We start from the raw sequence: 19,388 nt of genomic DNA, 5'->3' as shown, positions 1-19,388 counted from the left end.
TACTACTTCTAGTATAGATGAGGGGGCTTTACATTCTTCACCAGCCTATCCATAGAGGATCCAATCTTTGAATGAATCAATGAAGAAGCATTTCATTGATTTTGGGGGCGAGGGCATGGACAAGATTTGCATAAGATTCATGGTGCACCTCAATAAATTTCCCTACTTGAGATAATTCTAAGAATTCATTTATCTTTTCCTTCTAGAATCCTGGGGGATAAAATCTACGCCTTCATATCTTCCCACTTAAGCCGATCTTGATTCAGATGGTTTGATTAATGGGCTTTCTCCAACTACTTCAAACCACTCTAGTTATATTAAGCCAAGCAAGGGCCATCGTACTGCAATTGTTGCACTCAGATATATCAAATTACTCATCCATAAAATCGGTCCACCAACTCAAAACGGATTTTTTGAGGTTATTTCTTTCTCCTTAGAGTGGATTTGATTGTTATCTATGGAGCACTTGTTTAACATCATTATCTAATGCTTCCACTTCAAGTACAACATTTTGAGCTTAACATCCATGTCTCTTGATTTCTTTATGAAAGAATAGAATCTTTTTGTATCAAAATCTTTACAAAATTCAAGTTGCAAAATTTTTCTTTAAGACATGAAAATACTTCTTTTATTTCTTCAAAGTTGATTACATCATCTGGGGGGTTTTCAACCCCTTGATCCAAAAAGTTGAAAACCTCGGTATTGGCCTATGATTATATATTTCCTAGGCAGCGAAAGATTATAACAAAGTGTGGTCTCATATAAATAATGGGCCCAAGTCCAATGGACCATGCCCATGGACAACATTAATGATAGTGTGAAAGGGGTGGTCATGTATATATACCAAAATAAGACATTATGGTGGATCATGAATTCCATAATTACATACTTGGATGTGTTTGCTTGAATGATGGGAGCTATTCTACATGATGGAGACATGAATCAATGCTTTGGAATGTCATATGATATGCTTTAGTGAATGCTCTATACACATGTACATGGAGGTGTTGAATGCCCATGCTTTTGACATGCTTATGTAAGGGGCATACATGTGTTTTGATTGATGCCTTTGAAGCTATATGGTGTTGATGCCTTTGGAGCTATATGTAAGGGGCATAGATGTGTTTTGATTGATTCCTTTAGAGCTATATGGTGTTGTGGAAAAGCATGGCCATTATGATATTGGCATGAGTACATGCTATTCTTGTAAAAGTAAACTCTCTCACATTTGTGGATTACAAGCTTTCATTACATTCAATTTCAATTTCAAAATGCTTGTAGAATCTAGTATGGTGAGAGGGTGCCTTTGGCACTAGGTGGAGTGGCCAACGGGGAGTGTGCATGCACCTTTCGTGTTGTGAGTGCCTTGTTAAAGCGTTACGAAAGGGGATAAGGTACATGGTGTGAATACATGGCCTCAACCCTTACCATTAGATATAAACTTTGGTAAGGGGGTGAGAAGAGCTTGGCAGGAGATCAGCAAGCTTCAATGCACTTCACTGACCTCAAAGTGTTGACAATTGATGTATTTAGATGTGGCAAAGTTTTGGCAAAGAGTGGGCATAGCATTGCAATTGAAATTCATTTGAGTCTACATTGAGATTTTGTTGTAAATACAAAGGAGATGCCACCAATTTTTTTGCAAAAAGCACATATGCATGGCACTTGGGGTTAGTTTTGGATGCGGATACAAATTGATGTGGTGCATGCTTTTGAATGGTTCCAAGGCATTGCCAATGCAAGGGGAAGGAGTGGATAGCAAGTGGAGACAATTTTGACAATTTCTGCTACACCATAATACCCTACTTCAGGCCGAAAGGGTTGGGGTTGTTTTCAAGTGGTTGAAGCCCTCAAGTGCTCCATTTTCTAACATTGTTTTCATCTCCAACCAATGAGTCTCACTACAAGGCAAAAGGTGGGCCCAGTTAAAAGCAGCAAGTTAAATTTAAGATTTGAGCATGTAGGTGCATAGTACATGAATGCCATTAGCTTCTTGACAAACCAAAGAGCTCTTAATTTTGGCACAGTTGACTTGGTGAAACGACAATTGTTAATTGGTCAAAGGGGTCAAAACAAAGAAATGTTACCAGTCAAACTTGGTCAAAGTGTTGACATGGATGTGTAGCGCTTGCTTTAAGAGTTCTATCAAACCAAAGATTCTCAAAATCGGATTTCGTTTGATCAAGAGTTGGTAACCTTTGGGTTGTGGTTAACTTTTATAAAAGTCAAAAAAGAGAATAGTACAAGGTTGACAAAGTCAAAGGCAATTACATAGGTGATTAGAGCATTCAATCATCTCTCTTTAGAGCCAAAGAACATTTCAATTGGAGTTTGGGAGCCTTTCCAAAAGTCATTTGACATTTAAGATGATGCCAAAGGATTCACATGCTAACACATTCATTCATGTCCCTTATCATTCATTCACATCCCGATTCATATCACATCACATCCATTCACATCCCTTATCATTCATTCACATCCTATATCATTCATTCACATCCCGATTCACATCACATCACATCCCTTATCATTCATTCACATCCTATATCATTCATTCACATCACATCACATCCATTCACATCCATTCACATCCCTTATCATTCATTCACATCCCGATTCACATCGCTTCAATTCTTGTTCATATCCATCACATTTACATCCACATATATTCTCCCACATACATCCACATCCATACTTATCACATACACATACACATCCACATCTATCCTTTCACATACATCCACATCCATACTTATCACATATACATCCACATCTATCCTTTCACATACACACATCCACATCCATTCTTTCACATGCATCCACATCCATCCTTCACATACATCCGCATCCATACTTATCACATACACATCCACATCTATCCTTTCACATACATCCACATCCATACTTATCACATATACATCCACATCTATCCTTTCACATACACACATCCACATCCATTCTTTCACATACATCCACATCCATCCTTCACATACATCCACATCCATTCTTTAACATACATCCACTTCTATTCTCTTCACATACATCCATATCCATCCATCCATTCATTCCCATCTATCAGATTCACATTACTTCTCATCACATCTATTCACCTCACATTCTCGTCACTCCTATTCTCATCACATCCATCCATCCGTTCATTCTCATCTATTTGATTCGCATCCCATCTCATCACATCTATTTACCTCTCATTCTCATTACTTCAATTTTCATCACATCCATCCATCCGTTCATTCTCATCTATTTGATTCGCATCCCATCTCATCACATCTATTTACCTCTCACTCTCATTACTTCAATTTTTATCACATCTATTCTCTATTCATTCTCATCTATCTGATTCACATCCATTCTTAGAATACAAGAGAATCCTTATTTTCTTATATAAAGATTCTTTACACATCTATTTATGCATAATTTCAATTTTAAGGAGAATAACACTTTTGAAATAAAAATAAATCTTTTCTGCATCTTTCTATGCATAAATTCAATTTTAATGAGAATAACTCTTTTGAAATACACTTTTAGAATACACAATTGGTGGGGATTACTCTTTTTGGATAATAAAAGATAAAACTTATTTCACCAATTTTTAGAAAATTTTGCCATAACCTCCTTTGTATGGCTGACCATTTTTCAATTCTTCCTAACTTAAAATTACTTAAAAATTACTTAAAAATTATCCCCAATTGGTTTTAAACACTCTAAACTAATCAATTTTCACTTTTAAGAGAGAAACAATATGAAAAATTTAATTCCAACAATTAGATCACTTAACTAGGATAAAGAAGGGCTGATTTTAAGAATGAGAGAGAGGGAAAGCTTTCCAAGAAGGCATAGCATCTGTTTATCATTTTAAGATAACAAATAATTTAGAAAACCATTAAAAGAATAAGAAAGAGTAAGATTTCTTACTTACATGAAATTCTGGGAGCTTTCCTTTGGCTTGATGGTTTGAGGGATCTACTCTTGTTTGCAACAAGAGTGGCCACCAATTCTTTAGAAGAGGGAATGGTCAAAAACTAGTGAATTATTAAAAAATTCACAGTTCTTGGCTCTTGGGAGAAGCAGAGTAACAGTGCATAAAACACTATTAAGCTTCAAAAAAGGGGGAGGCTTCTATTTAAAGAAGAAAGTGAGCTTCTAACCAAGCAAACTGATTCTAGAATTTTCCAGATCAGTTTGGTCAATTTTTGACTATTTTTAGGTCAGTTTAGCTTACTTTTTGGAACTAGACTTGAATTAGGAGAGAGGACAGATGAAATATCTCAATTTTTGATAATTTTAAACTCCACCACACATGTGAAGTAGGTGCCTCCTTCATGAGGAGGGAATTCCCATTGTGAGGTGTCAAAAATCTATTTTTTTAGTAATTCCTTAGGTCCTTAGTCCACTCTTCATCTTATGTGAGTATTTACTCATTTTTGGGGGGATTTTCTTTATTTCTTCTATTTATCTTCTCCACACATTTGGATGAATCTGATTGGCCCCTCAAAACCTTAATTTAAAATTTTTCGAAAATCTGGACCCCTAGGATAAGGCCTCTTGAGAACAGATTATACTTGATTTCTAATGCACCTTCTGAAAATCTTTTTGAACTTTTGTTTCATGGGAACTTATTTTAATAAGAAGAGATATTTTTCCATCCAAAAATATCCAAAATTTGAATAACCTCTCTCTAGAACATTTTCTCTTTCTAAGTCAAAACAGGTAGAAACAAGATCTTTTATATTTTTTGAAGAGGGATTTGATTACAGGGGATGATACTGGACGTCCTGAGAGGCTGGGGAGGAATCTTACAGATATTCAGAATGAAGATTCATAAATAGGTAATTGGGTCTTCAAATGGAAGTACCGCAATTGTATGGAATCCCTGACTTGCTTGAGGCCTAGACATGATGATATTTACCTTAAAATTACAAGGACTGTGACTACCCGTATATACCGAGGGTATAACTGCAGCTCTTTACTAGCAGTATATACAAGTAAATCTAAGACCTTGAAATTATAAGCACAAATGCTATCCAGATGATGAATTCGAATGTGGTTGATATGATTTTAAAATTCTGGTTGAGAACTGATAAGTTGATTGGGATTCTGATTGAAAAATGATGATTCCTGAATTTTGGTTAAAAAACGATAAGCTGAGCAAAACCACAATGAGGATGAATGGGACGAGTCCCTGTGATGATGTTCGTAATACTGAAATGACGATAATGACTTCAGTAAATCTAAGATCTTGAAATTATAAGCAAAAATGCTATCCAGATGATAAATTCGAATGTGGTTGATATGATTTTAAAATTATGGTTGAGAACTAATGAGTTGATTGGGATTCTGATTGAAAAATGATAATTCCTAAATTTTGGTCGAAAAGCGATAAGCTGAGCAAAACCACAATGAGGATGAATGGGACGAGTCCCTGTGATGATGTTCGTCTGAAATGACGATAATGACTTCAGCAAATCACTATAAGATTAGTGGATTGTGCTGACTGTTAACACTTGACCCAGTGGATCAAGTTAAGGGATAACAAATTAAAAATCTGTATAATTAAAATTTCCATGGAGGACTGTTCATATGGAAATTTTGGTCTAATGGACCATTATTGTGTTAAAGATATGAATGATATGATCTGAATGAATTGTTATATCTCATGTGATGAGTTCTATATAAGAGATCTTGCAGGCTGGTATAAGGGATCTTTATTCCAGGATTCTGTTAGGTTGTCCAGACTATAAGGAACCCCATAATCAATTGAATCTTAAGGGAAAGAGTTGTTCTCTAGTTTGCGAGATGAGGACATCTCGCGTTTTTTTAAGTGAGGTAAGATGTAAGATTCCTCCCTCTAGCTTTTGAGGTGTACAGGTGTAAGAACCTACTCTTCTGATCTTATAATTATTCCCCTCTCTGAAATAAAAGAAAGATCCTATTTTACCCTGTTTTGGCCTAGAGAGAGAAAATGTCATAAATAGATGCATAAAGAAATTCTTTTTATTTTAAAAGTGTTATTCCTATTAAAATTCATTTTATGCATAAATATATGCATAAAAGGATTTTTCATATAAAAGTGTTATCCCCATTGAAGTTTATTTTTATGCATAAATAGATGCATAAAAAATTTTTATATCAAAATTAGAATTCTCTTAAATTCCATTTTTAAATTCTATGAGTAATTGATAAATGAATAATTCAATACTCTAAGAGAGAAATTTCTATCCTTTTATATTCACACGGATTGTAAAAAGAAAATTCAAGAAATCTATCGAGATCGAAATATTCAGATAAATGGTTAATTTATTCCTCATTGGAATTCGTAACTATTTTAGAAATCAGTTAAGTAAAAATTCAAAGAAAGAAATTCAGTAAAATAGTAATTGAATTACCAAAACTTTTCGAGAAAGATAGTTCAGGAAAAATCTTATCCAACTCGAACCTTGAATCAGACTATGACCAAGACCAACCTCTTTCGTCACAGTTTCGAGGAAAGAAGGTGTGACTAGCTTAGAAAAATACACTCAAAACTCCCGCCAAATCTGAAACTAAGTTTGAAACCCTTCGAATTGATCTGTGGATCAAGGTTATAGAATTCGAGGAATTCTGGTATAAAATTTAGAATTTCGATCAAGAAGTTTTGGGGATACTGATTCAAGAAATACTCCTTGTATTCAAAAGAAAATCAAACTAAAAACTTGTATAGAAACCCTCTTTTTTTAAAGGACTGTCTTACGCGAGAATGATGGAGGGAGCATTTGGTATATGTTTTTCTAAGAGAAGTTTAGTTGCTATCAACTGGCAGCAGAGCAGGGAGTGTTCAAAGGACGGCTCATGCGGCAAAGCCTACCCAGGTCCTCACCAGCCTCGGTATGGTTGAAAAATGATGAGCTTCCGGTACAATGGGCGAGGGCCGACGAAGCGATCCTTGAGTGAATGGATGGATGGGATGTGATGTGAATAGATGTGAATAGATGTGAATCAGATAGATGGGAATGAATGGATGGATGGGATGTAATGTGAATAGATGTGATGAGATGTCATGTGAATCAGATAGATGTGAATGAATGGATGGATGGGATGTGATGTGAATATATGTGATGAGATGTGATGCCTCGCTCGAAAAGCACGGGCGATTCCTCCACGATAAATTTACTCTCAAGGTAATCAAGAGCCTTAACTAAGAGAACTGATCTGACCGAACCCGTAAGTCCCATAGTCAGATCAAGGAAAAGACTTGCACTTGGATCATAGAGACCAACGCTTTTTTCCTCATTGAGAGGCACAGTCGTTGATTCTTTTCCATAGAACAATTTTTATCCGGGATTTACTTCATCTATCGTAACATAACAGAATTGAGTCTCATTTTAGGGATCCATCAGTCCAACCGAACCCCATCCAGTCTTGTGGGTCAGCCAACCACCCAACCACTGTAGTGATGGGATCCATTTAAGAATTTAATTAGGTATTGTCCCGACAGGTACCAGGGAAAAGAGTTCCTAGGCCCCCTAGCCGGATATTCATGCAAACTTAAAACTAGTCACACCACTTACACACCCAATATGAAATTGCCTTTTTCACAGATTCAGTTGTCTTTAAAACAATCATTTAATGAAACTATAGTATCACTAATCATAATCCTCCAAAATATCCGGTTGAATCCTAATTTCCAATTTTTCACAGATTCAGTTGTCTTTAAAACAATCATTTAATGAAACTATAGTATCACTAATCATAATCCTCCAAAATATCCGGTTGAATCCTAATTTCTAATTTTTCCTTCATCGGTGTACCTATGGCATCATTGGCAACCAGAACGCTCACCACCTGTCCACTCAGGGGCCTTTTCAATAGTTCCTAGCTCATAGTAACCGGCAATATATTCACTTATAAAAATCAAAATGGAATTTCCTTTGAAGATCAGCAAGATCAACCAACAGATCCATAAATATAAAAGAGCCATGGACTTATCCGTTGAGGACCAGCAAGGTCAATCAACCAGATCCATGCCCGAATTCAGAAAACAACTCTTACTCCTTGTTCCAATATCTTCCACGACGTACGTGTGGGTATCTTCGGCAACCCAGAGCCCTTGCACCGTATGGTCAGCACCCTCTAGGATTCTTCATAGGTCACCTAACGCTTCACTCATAGGCCGCTTCCTTAGTCCCTCATCCATCGTACCGGAAGCTCACCATTTAAATCGAGGTCAAGACCTCGACTGACCTTGCTACGCGAGACGTCCTCCTCCGTTGATTCTTCGTCAGCTGCTGCAACTTTATCAGATAGGTCTCCGTGACCTCATTCACAAAATGGTCAAAATGCTTCCCCAGCATTCTTGACATAAAATATTTAAAAACAGGTCATAAATATAGTTTCTATAACAAACTCTCATCTTTCCACATTGTTTCACATCAATCCTCATTTATTTCATATGTATTCCCATTCTCATCATATCATTTTTCATCTCATCATCTTTTCTCATTTATCCACATCAGATCTCATCCACTTGCATCTACCTATATCCACATCTCATCACATCTCATCACATCATATTCATTCACATCTATCCCAATTTACATCACATCATATTCATTCACATCATATATCATCCATTCACATCTATCCCAATTTACATCACATCTCACTCACTCACATCCCGATTCACATGACATCACATCTCATTCATTCACATCCCGATTCACATCTCATCACATCTATTCACGTCCATCACATTCATTTAAATCACATCCATTTATATCCATCACATCACATTCATTCATATCCATCACATTCATTCATTCATATCCATTACATTCATTCTCATCACCATCCCATCACATACATTCTATGCACATTAAATCACATCACTTCTATCCACATCATATCTCATTCATACACATCTCATCTCATTCATCCACATACATCCAATCGATCACATGTACGACTACCCACATCTATCTATACATTCATAACTATCACTTCACATCGACATATATTGATGTCACATCACATCACATTCTTTCACATACACATCCATATCCATTTTCACATATACTTTCATATCCATTCTTCATATACACATTCATTCACATCTATCTGATTCACATTGCATCTCATCACATCTATTCACATCACATCCCATCCATCCATTCATTCACATCTATCTGACTCACATCTATTCATATCACATCCCATCCATCCATTCATTCCCATCTATCTGATTCACATGACATCTCATCAAATCTATTCACATCACATCTCATCACATCTATTCACATCACATTCCATCCATCCATTCACTCATGGACTGCTTCGTCGGCCCTCGCCCATCGTACTGGAAGCTCACCATTTTTCAACCATACCGAGGTTGGTCAGGACCAGGGCAGGCTTTGCCGCATGAGCCGTCCTTTGAACACTCCGCGTGAGTTGATTGCAAAACTGAACTTCCCTTAGAAAAACATATACCAAATAGACAGTCCTTTAAGAAAATAGGATTTCTATGCAAGTTTTCAGTTTGATATTCTTTTGAATACAAGGAGTATTTCTTGAATCAGTATCCCCAAAAAGAGTATTTAATTATTCATTTATCAAATACTCATAGAATTCAAACATGGAATTTAAGAGAATTCTAATTTTGATATAAAAATTCTTTATGCATCTATTTATGCATAAAAATCAACTTCAATGGAGATAACACTTTTATAAAAAAAAATATCCTTTTATGCATCTATTTATGCATAAAATCAATTTTCATAGGAATAACACTTTTAAAATAAAAAGAATTTCTTTATGCATCTATTTATGCATAAAAATCAATTTTTATAAGAATAATGCTCTTATAATAAAAAAATTCCTTTATGCATCTTTCTATGCATAAAAATTGAATTTAATAAGAATAATACTTTTATAATAAATTTTTTTCTTTATGCATCTTTCTATGCATAAAAATCAAATTTAATAAGAATAACACTTTTATAAAAAAAATTCCTTTATGCATTTTTCTATGCATAAAAATCAAATTTAATAAGAATAACACTTTTGTAATTAAAAAATTTTCTTTATGCATCTTTCTATGCATAAAAATCAAATTTAATAAGAATAACACTTTTGTAATTAAAAAAATTCCTTTATGCATCTTTCTATGTATAAAAATCAAATTTAATAAGAATAACACTTTTATAAAAAAATTTCTTTATGCATCTTTCTATGCATAAAAATCAAATTTAATAAGAATAACAATTTTATAATAAATTTTTTTTCTTTATGCAGCATAACAAGAGTAGAGTAATAGTGCATAAAACACCATTAAGCTTTTACAAATAGGGAGGCTTCTATTTATAGGAAAAAGTGAGCCTCTAACCAAGCAAACTGATTCTAGAATTTTCCAGATCAGTTTGGTCAATTTTTGACCATTTTTGGGTGAGTTCAGCTTACTTTTTGGATCTAGTTTTAAAACAGGAGAGAGGAGAGATAAAAATATCTCATTTTATTGATTAGAAATTAGGTGTAATGATGAGAAAAAGGTGCCTACTTCATGAGGGGAGATCCCCACACTGAGGTGTCAAAATTGAGTTTTTTAATTCTTTTCTTTGGTCCTTAGTCCACTCTTCATCTTATGTGAGCATTTACTCATTTTTGGGGGGTTTTTCTTTTATTCTTCAATTTATCTCCTCCCTACATTTGGATTAATCTTATTGGTCCATAGGAACCTTAATTGGACCATAATCTAAAAATTTCTAAAAATCTGGACCCTTAGGCTAAGGTTCTTTATACCTATTTTCAATAAATTCCAATTGCACATTGGAAAGTTCTTTTTGAATTTCTGTTTCAGGGGAAACCATTTTAGACACTAGGAGGATTTTTATATCCAAAAATATCTCAATTTTGAATTATCTCCCTCTAGACATTTTCTCTCTCCAAGCCAAAACAGGGTAAAACAAGATCTTTCTTTTATTTCAGAGAGGGGAATAATTATAAGATCAGAAGGGAAGTTTCTTACACTTGTACACCTCAAAAGCTGGAGGGAGGAATCTTACATCCTACCCCACTTAAAAAAACGCGAGATGTCCTCATCTCTCAAACTAGAGGATAACTCTTTCCCTTAAGATCCAATTGATTATGGGGTTCCTTATAGTCTGGTCAACCCAATAGAATCCTGGCATAAAGATCCCTTATACCAGCTGAAAGATCCCCTATATATAACTCATCATCAGATAACAATTCATTCAGATCATATCATTCATATCTTTAACATAATAATGGTCCATTAGACCAAAATTTCCATATGAACAGTCCTCCATGGGAATTTAATTTATACAGATTTTTAATTTGTCATCCCTTAACTTGATCCACTGGGTCAAGTGTTAACAGTAGCAATCTGCCACCCAGCATAATCCACTAATCTCATAGTGATTTGCTGAAGTCATTATCGTCATTCCAGTTACGAACATCATCACAGGGACTCGTCCCATTCATCCTCATTGTGGTTTTGCTCAGCTTATCACTTTTCAACCAAAATTCACGAATCATCATTTTTCAATAAGAATCCCAATCAACTCATCAGTTCTCAACCAGAATTTGAAAATCATATCAACCACATTCGAATTCATTATTTGGATAGCATTTTTGCTTATAATTTCAAGGTCTTAGATTTACTCGTATATACTGCCAGTAAAGAGCTGCAGTTATACCCTCATTATATACGAGTAGCCACGGTCCTTGGAATTTTAAGGTAAATATCATCATGTCTAGGCCTCAAGAAAGTCAGGGATTCCATACAATTGTAGTACTTCCATTTGAAGACCCAATTACCTATTTATGAATCTTCATTCTGAATATCAATTTGTATGAATTTCATCACACAATTACAATCTTTTACTGCTACTTCATAAATTTTTGACATTTCTAATTTCTCGGTTGATCCACTTTAGTCAATTTGCTCTCATACGAGCTGAAAGATCCCTGTCCCCTATGCGCAACGAATTCAGGGGTGCTAGCAGTTGAAGCAGCACTTCTTGCGCGGGGTAGGGTCCCTCACTCGGGGCCTCGCCCACGGATATCCGGACAAGAGACTAATCCATTGGTTCTTCCAAAATTGACGAACTCGGAAAAACTTCCCTCCTCCAGAAGCATGGGCGATTCCTCCAAGATAAATTTACTCTAAGGTCAAGACCTCGGCCGACCTTGCTACGCGAGACGTCCTCCTTCGTTGACTCTCCGTCAGCTGTTGCAAGACGGTCAAAATGCTTCCCTAGCATTCTTGACATAAAACAATCACATAAATATAGTTTCTATAATGAACTCTCATCTTTCCACATTGTTCCACATCAATCCTCATTTATTTCATATGTATTCCCATTCTCATCGCATCATTTTCCATCTCATCACATCTTTCCTCATTTATCTGCATCAGATCTCATCCACTCGCATCTACCCATATCCACATCTCATCACATCATATTCATTCACATCACATATTATCCATTCACATCTATCCCAATTTACATCACATCTCATTCACTCACATCCCGATTCACATGACATCACATCTCATTCATTCACATCCCGATTCACATCTCATCACATCTATTCACGTCCATCACATTCATTTACATCATGTCCATTTACATCCATCACATCACATTCATTCATTCATTTATATCCATCACATTCATTCATTCATATCCATCACATTCATTCTCATCACCATCCCATCACATACATTCTCTCCACATTATATCACAGCACTTCTATCCACATCATATCTCATTCATACACATCTCATCTCATTCATCCACATCCATCCAATCGATCACATGTATGACTACCCATATCTATCCATACATTCATATCTATCATTTTACATCCACATATATTCATGTCACATCACATCTCTTTACATCACATCACATTCTTTCACATACACATCCACATCCATTCTTCCACATACATCCACATCCATTCTTCACATACACATCCACATCCATTCTTCACATACACATCTACATCCATTTTCACATACACATTCATATCCATTCTTCACATACACATTCATTCACATCTATCTGATTCACATCGCATCTCATCACATCTATTCACATCACATCCCATCCATCCATTCATTCACATCTATATGGTTCACATGACATCTCATCACATCTATTCACATCCCATCCCATCCATCCATTCATTCCCATCTATCTGATTCACATGACATCTCATCACATATATTCACATCACATCTATTCACATCACATCCCATCCATCCATTCACTCTCAGGGATCGCTTCGTCGGCCCTTGCCCATCGTACCGGAAGCTCACCATATTTCAACCATACCAAGGCTCGTCAGGACCTGGGCAGGCTTTGCCACGTGAGCCATCCTTTGAACACTCCCTGCCCCAGTTGATTGCAATTGAACTTCTCTTAGAAAAACATATACCAAATGCTCCCTCTTGCATTCTGGCGTAAGACAGTCCTTTAAGAAAACAGGGTTTCTATGCAAGTTTTCAGTTTGATTTTCTTTTGAGTACAAGGGAGTATTTCTTGAATCAGTATCCCCAAAACTTCTTGATCAGAATTCTGAATTTCATACCAAAATTCTTCGAATTCTATGATCTTGATCCACAGATCAATTCGAGGGGTTTCAAACTTAGTTTCAGATTTGGCGGGAGTTTTGAGTGTATTTTTCTAAATAGGTTACATCTTCTTTCCTCAAAACTGTCGAAAGGGGTTGGTCCTGGTCATAGTCTATTTCAAGATTCGAGTCGGATAAGATTTTTCCTAAACTATCTTTCTCAAAAAGTTTTCGTAATTCAGTTACTATTTTACTGAATTTCTTTCTTTGAATTTTCACTTAATTGATTTCTAAAATAGTTATGACTTCCAATGAGGAATAAATTAATCATTTATCAAAATATTTCGATCTCGATAGATTTCCAGAATTTTCTTTTTACAATCCGTGTGAATATAAAACAATAGAAATTTCTCTCTTAGAGTATTTAATTATTCATTTATCAAATACTCATAGAATTTAAACATGGAATTTAAGAGAATTCTAATTTTGATATAAAAATTCTTTATGCATCTATTTATGCATAAAAATCAACTTCAATGGGGATAACACTTTCATAAAAAAAATCCTTTTATGCATAAAATCAATTTTAATAGGAATAACACTTTTAAAATAAAAATAATTTCATTATGCATCTATTTATGCATAAAAATCAATTTTTATAAGAATAACGCTTTAAAAAAATACCTTTATACATCTTTCTATACGTAAAAATCAAATTTAATAAGAATAACACTTTTATAATAAAAAAATTTCTTTATGCATCTTTCTATGCATAAAAGTCAAATTTAATAAGAATAACACTTTTATAATAAAAAAATTTTCTTTATGCATCTTCCTATGCATAAAAGTCAAATTTAATAAGAATAACACTTATATATATAAAAAAATCCTTTATGAATCTTTCTATGCATAAAAGTCAAATTTAATAGGAATAACACTTTTGTAATTAAAAAAATACCTTTATGCATCTTTCTTTGCATAAAAATCAAATTTAATAAGAATAACACTTTTATAATAAAAAAATTCCTTTATGCATCTTTCTATGCATAAAAATCAAATTTAATAAGAATACCATTTTGATAATAAAAAAATTCCTTTATGCATCTTTCTATGCATAAAAATCAAATTTTATATGAATAACACTTTTATAAAAAAAAGTTTTCTTGAAGCATCTTTCTATGCATAAAAATCAAATTTAATAAGAGTAACACTTTTATAATAAAAAAATTTTCTTTATGCATCTTTCTATGTATAAAAATTAAATTTAATAAGAATAACACTTTTGTAATGAAAAAATTTCCTTTATGCATCTTTCTATGGATAGAAATCAATTTTAATAATTAATATCAGTGATATATATGCATATTCATAGGTGAATATGTACATAAGGTAAATTAGAATATTTCTTTTAGATGCAAAAATGGTGGGAATTACTCTTTTGGAATAACATAAAGACAATCTTTCTTTTTCATAAAATTCTAGAAAATTTTGCCATAACCTCCTTTGTATGGCTGACCATTTCTCACTTTTATCTTTCTACAATTAACTTAACTAACCCAATTTAGAATTATAGAACTCTAATCTATACAATTTTCTAAATTCAAGATGGTAAACAATAAGAAGAGTTTGATTAGTCACTTAGTTAATCTTTCTAGGATTAAGAAGGGTTGGAATGTAAAGAAGAGAAGGGGGTGGCCTTTTCATCAAAGGCATAGTATTTGAATTTAATTCAATCATCTGCAATTCATAAAAATCAAGAAAACCATAGATTTTTCATTAAAATTTGTAAACAAAGTAAGAAAATTAGCTTACATGGAGCTTGTAAGCTCTCCTTTGGCTTGAGGGATTGAGGGTTCTACTATTGTTTAAGGCAAAAGTGGCCACCAATTCACTTTGGAGAGGATTAGGCCAAAAACAATTGAATTATTAAAAAATTCAATGTAGATGGCTCAGGACAGGAGTAGAGTAATAGTGCATAAAACACCATTAAGATTTTACAAAGGGGGAGGCTTCTATCTATAGGAGAAAGTGAGCCTCTAACCAAGCAAACTGATTCTAGAATTTTTCAGATCAATTTGGTCAATTTTTGACCATTTTTGGGTCAGTTCAGCTTACTTTTTGGAACTAGTTTTGAAACAGGAGAGAGGAGAGATGAAAATATCTCATTTTATTGATTAAAAATTGGGGGTAATGATGAGAAAAAGGTGCCTAATTCATGAGGGGATATCCCCACACTGAGGTGTCAAAATTGAGTTTTTTAATTCTTTTCTTTGGTCCTTAGTCCACTCTTCATCTTATGTGAGCATTTACTCGTTTTTGGGGGGGTTTTTCTTTCATTCTTTAATTTATCTCCTCCCTACATTTGGATTAATCTTATTGGTCCATAGGAACCTTAATTGGACCATAATTTAAATTTTTTTGAAAATCTGGACACCCTTAGGCTAAGGTCCTTTATACCTATTTTTAATAAATTCCAATTGTACATTAGAAAGTTCTTTTTGAATTTTTGTTTCAGGGGAAACCATTTTAGACACTAGGAGGATTTTTATATCCAAAAATATCTCAATTTTAAATTACCTCCCTTTAGACATTTTCATCTGGCCAGGCCAAAACAGGGTAAAACGTGATCTTTCTTTTATTTTAGAGAGGGGAATAATTATAAGATCAGAAGGGAAGGTTCTTACACCTGTACACCTCAAAAAATGGAGGGAGGAATCTTACATCCTATCCCACTTAAAAAAATGCGAGATGTCCTCATCTCGCAAACTAGAGGATAACTCTTTCCCTTAAGATCCAATTGATTATGGGGTTCCTTATAGTCTAGTCAACCCAACAGAATCCTGGGATAAAGATCCCTTATACCAGCTGAAAGATCCCTTATATAGAACTCATCATCAGATAATAATTCATTCAGATCATATTCATATCTTTAACACAATAATGGTCCATTAGACTGAAATTTCCATCTGAACAGTCCTCCATGGGAATTTCAATTATACAGATTTTGAATTTGTCATCCCTTAACTTGATCCACTGGGTCAAGTGTTAACAGTAGAAATCTGCCAGCACAATTCACTAATCTCATAGTGATTTGCTGAAGTTATTATCGTCATTCCAGTTACGAACATCATCACAGGGACTTGTCCCATTCATCCTCATTGTGGTTTTGCTCAGCTTATCGCTTTTCCACCAAAATTCAGGAATCATCATTTTCAATCAGAATCCCAATCAACTCATCAGTTCTCAACCAGAGTTTTAAAATCATATCAACCACATTTGAATTCATCATCTGGATAGCATTTTTGCTTAAAAGGTCTTAGATTTACTTGTATACTGCCTGTAAAGAGCTGCTGTTATACCCTCGATATATACGGTAGTCACGGTCCTTGGAATTTTAAGGTAAATATCATCATGTCTGGGCCTCAAGCAAGTCAGGGATTCCATACAATTGTAGTACTTCCATTTGAAGACCCAATTACCTATTTATGACTCTTCATTCTGAATATCAATTTGTATGAATTTCATCACACAATTACAACCTTTTACTACTACTTCATAAATTTTTGACATTTCTGGTTTCTCGCTTGATCCACTTTAGCCAATTTGCTCTGATACCAGCTGAAAGATCCTTGTCCCCTCCGCACAACGAATTCAAGGGTGCTAGCAGTGGAAGTAGCACTTCTTGCGCGGGGTAGGGTCCCTCACTCAGGGCCTCGCCCACAGATATCCGGACAGGAGACTAATCCATCGGTTCTTCCAAAATCAATGACCGAAAAAACTTCCCTCGCCCAAAAAGCACGGGCGATTCCTCCAGGATAAATTTACTCTAACGTAGTCAGAAGCCCGTAAGTCCCATAGTCAGATCAAGAAAAAGACTTGCACTTGGATCATAGAGACCAACGCTTTTTTCCTCATTGAGAGGCACAGCCATTGATTCTTTTCCATAGAATAATTTTTATCCCGGATTTACTTAATCTATCATACCATAACAAAGCTGAGTCTCATTTTAGGGATCCATCAGTCCAGCACAGCCTAACCCCATCCAGTCCAGCACAGCCTAACCCCATCCATCAGTCCAGCACAGCCTAACCCCATCCAGTCCCGTGGGTTAGTAGCCAACCGCCCAACCACTGTAGTGATAGGATCCATTTAAGAATTTGGTTAGATTTTGTCCCGGGTACCAGGGAAAAGAGTTCCCAGGCCCCCTAGCCGGATATTCATGCAAACTTAAAACTAGTCACACCACTTACACACCCAATATGAAATTGCCTTTTTCATAGATTCAGCTGTCTTTAAAACAATCATTTAATGAAACTATAGTATCACTGATCATAATCCTCCAAAATTTCCGGTTGAATCCTAATTTCTAATTTTTCCTTCATCGGTGTACATATGGCATCATTGGCAACAACTAGAACGCTCACCACCTGTCCACTCAATCAGGGGCCTTTTCGATAGTTCCTAGCTCATAGTACCCGGTAATATATTCACTTATAAAAATCAAAATGGAATCTCCGTTGAAGATCAGCAAGATCAACCAACAGATCCATATAAAAGAGCCATGGACTCATCCGTTGTTGAGGACCAGCAAGGTCAATCAACTAGATCCATGCCGCCCGAATTCAGAAAACAACTCTTACTCCTTGTTCCAATATCTTCCACGACGTTCATGTGGGTATCTTCTGTGACCCAGAGCCCTCACACCGTCTGGTCAACACCCTCTAGGATCCTTCGCAGGTCACCTAGCGCTTCACTCATAGGCCGCTTCCTTAGTCCCTCATCCACCGTAAGCTCACCATTTAAATCGAACCAAGGGTGGTCAACACCTCGGCTGAACCTTGCTACGCAAGACGTCCTCGGTTGACTTTGCGTGAGTTGTTGCAACTTTATCAGATAGGTCTCCATGACCTCATTCACAAGACGATCAAAATACTTCCCCAGCATTCTTGACATAAAACAATCATTTAAAAACAGCTCATAAATACAGTTTCTGTAACGAACTCTCGTCTTTCCACATTGTTCCACATCAATCCTCATTTATTTCATATGTATTCCCATTCTCATCACATCATTTATTTCATATGTATTCTCATTCTCATCACATCATTTTCCATCTCATCACATCTTTTCTCATTTATTCGCATCAGATGTCATCCACTCGCATCTACCCATATCCACATCTCATCACATCATATTCGTTCACATCACATATCATCCATTCACATCGATCCCAATTTACATCACACACATCCCGATTCACATGACATCACATCTCATTCATTCACATCGCGATTCACATCTCATCACATCTATTCATGTCCATCACATTCATTTACATCACATCCATTTACATCCATCACATCACATTCATTCATATCCATCACATTCATATATTTATAACCATCACATTCATTCTTATCACCATCCCATCACATACATTCTATCCACATTATATCACATCACTTCTATCCACATCATATCTCATTCATACACATCTCATCTCATTCATCCACATCCATCCAATCGCTCACATCATATCTCAATCATACACATCTCATCCACATCCATCCAATCGATAACATGTACGACTACCCACATCTATCTATACATTCATATCTATCACTTCACATCCACATATATTCATGTCACATCACATCACATTCTTTCACATACACATCCACATCCATTATTTCACATACATCCATATCCATTCTTTCACATACTCATCCACATCCATTCTTCACATACACATCCACATTCATTTTCACATACACATTTAAATCCATTCTTCATATACA

The 19,388-nt window shown here is 35.2% G+C and overlaps 1 protein-coding gene across 1 annotated transcript in view; it reads right to left on the bottom strand.

Annotated features, from left to right (window-relative positions):
* The window catches only part of LOC147635217 (uncharacterized), a 50,959-nt gene that overhangs the window by 19,052 nt on the left and 12,519 nt on the right, over positions 1-19,388 (bottom strand). The gene's annotated exons all lie outside the window — the stretch shown is intronic.

Source organism: Cibotium barometz, chromosome 9, assembly GCF_041138505.1.
Source record: "Cibotium barometz isolate CiBa-2024 chromosome 9, ASM4113850v1, whole genome shotgun sequence".
Lineage (NCBI taxonomy): Eukaryota > Viridiplantae > Streptophyta > Polypodiopsida > Cyatheales > Cibotiaceae > Cibotium > Cibotium barometz.
This window is presented reverse-complemented; position numbering and strand designations above follow the sequence as displayed.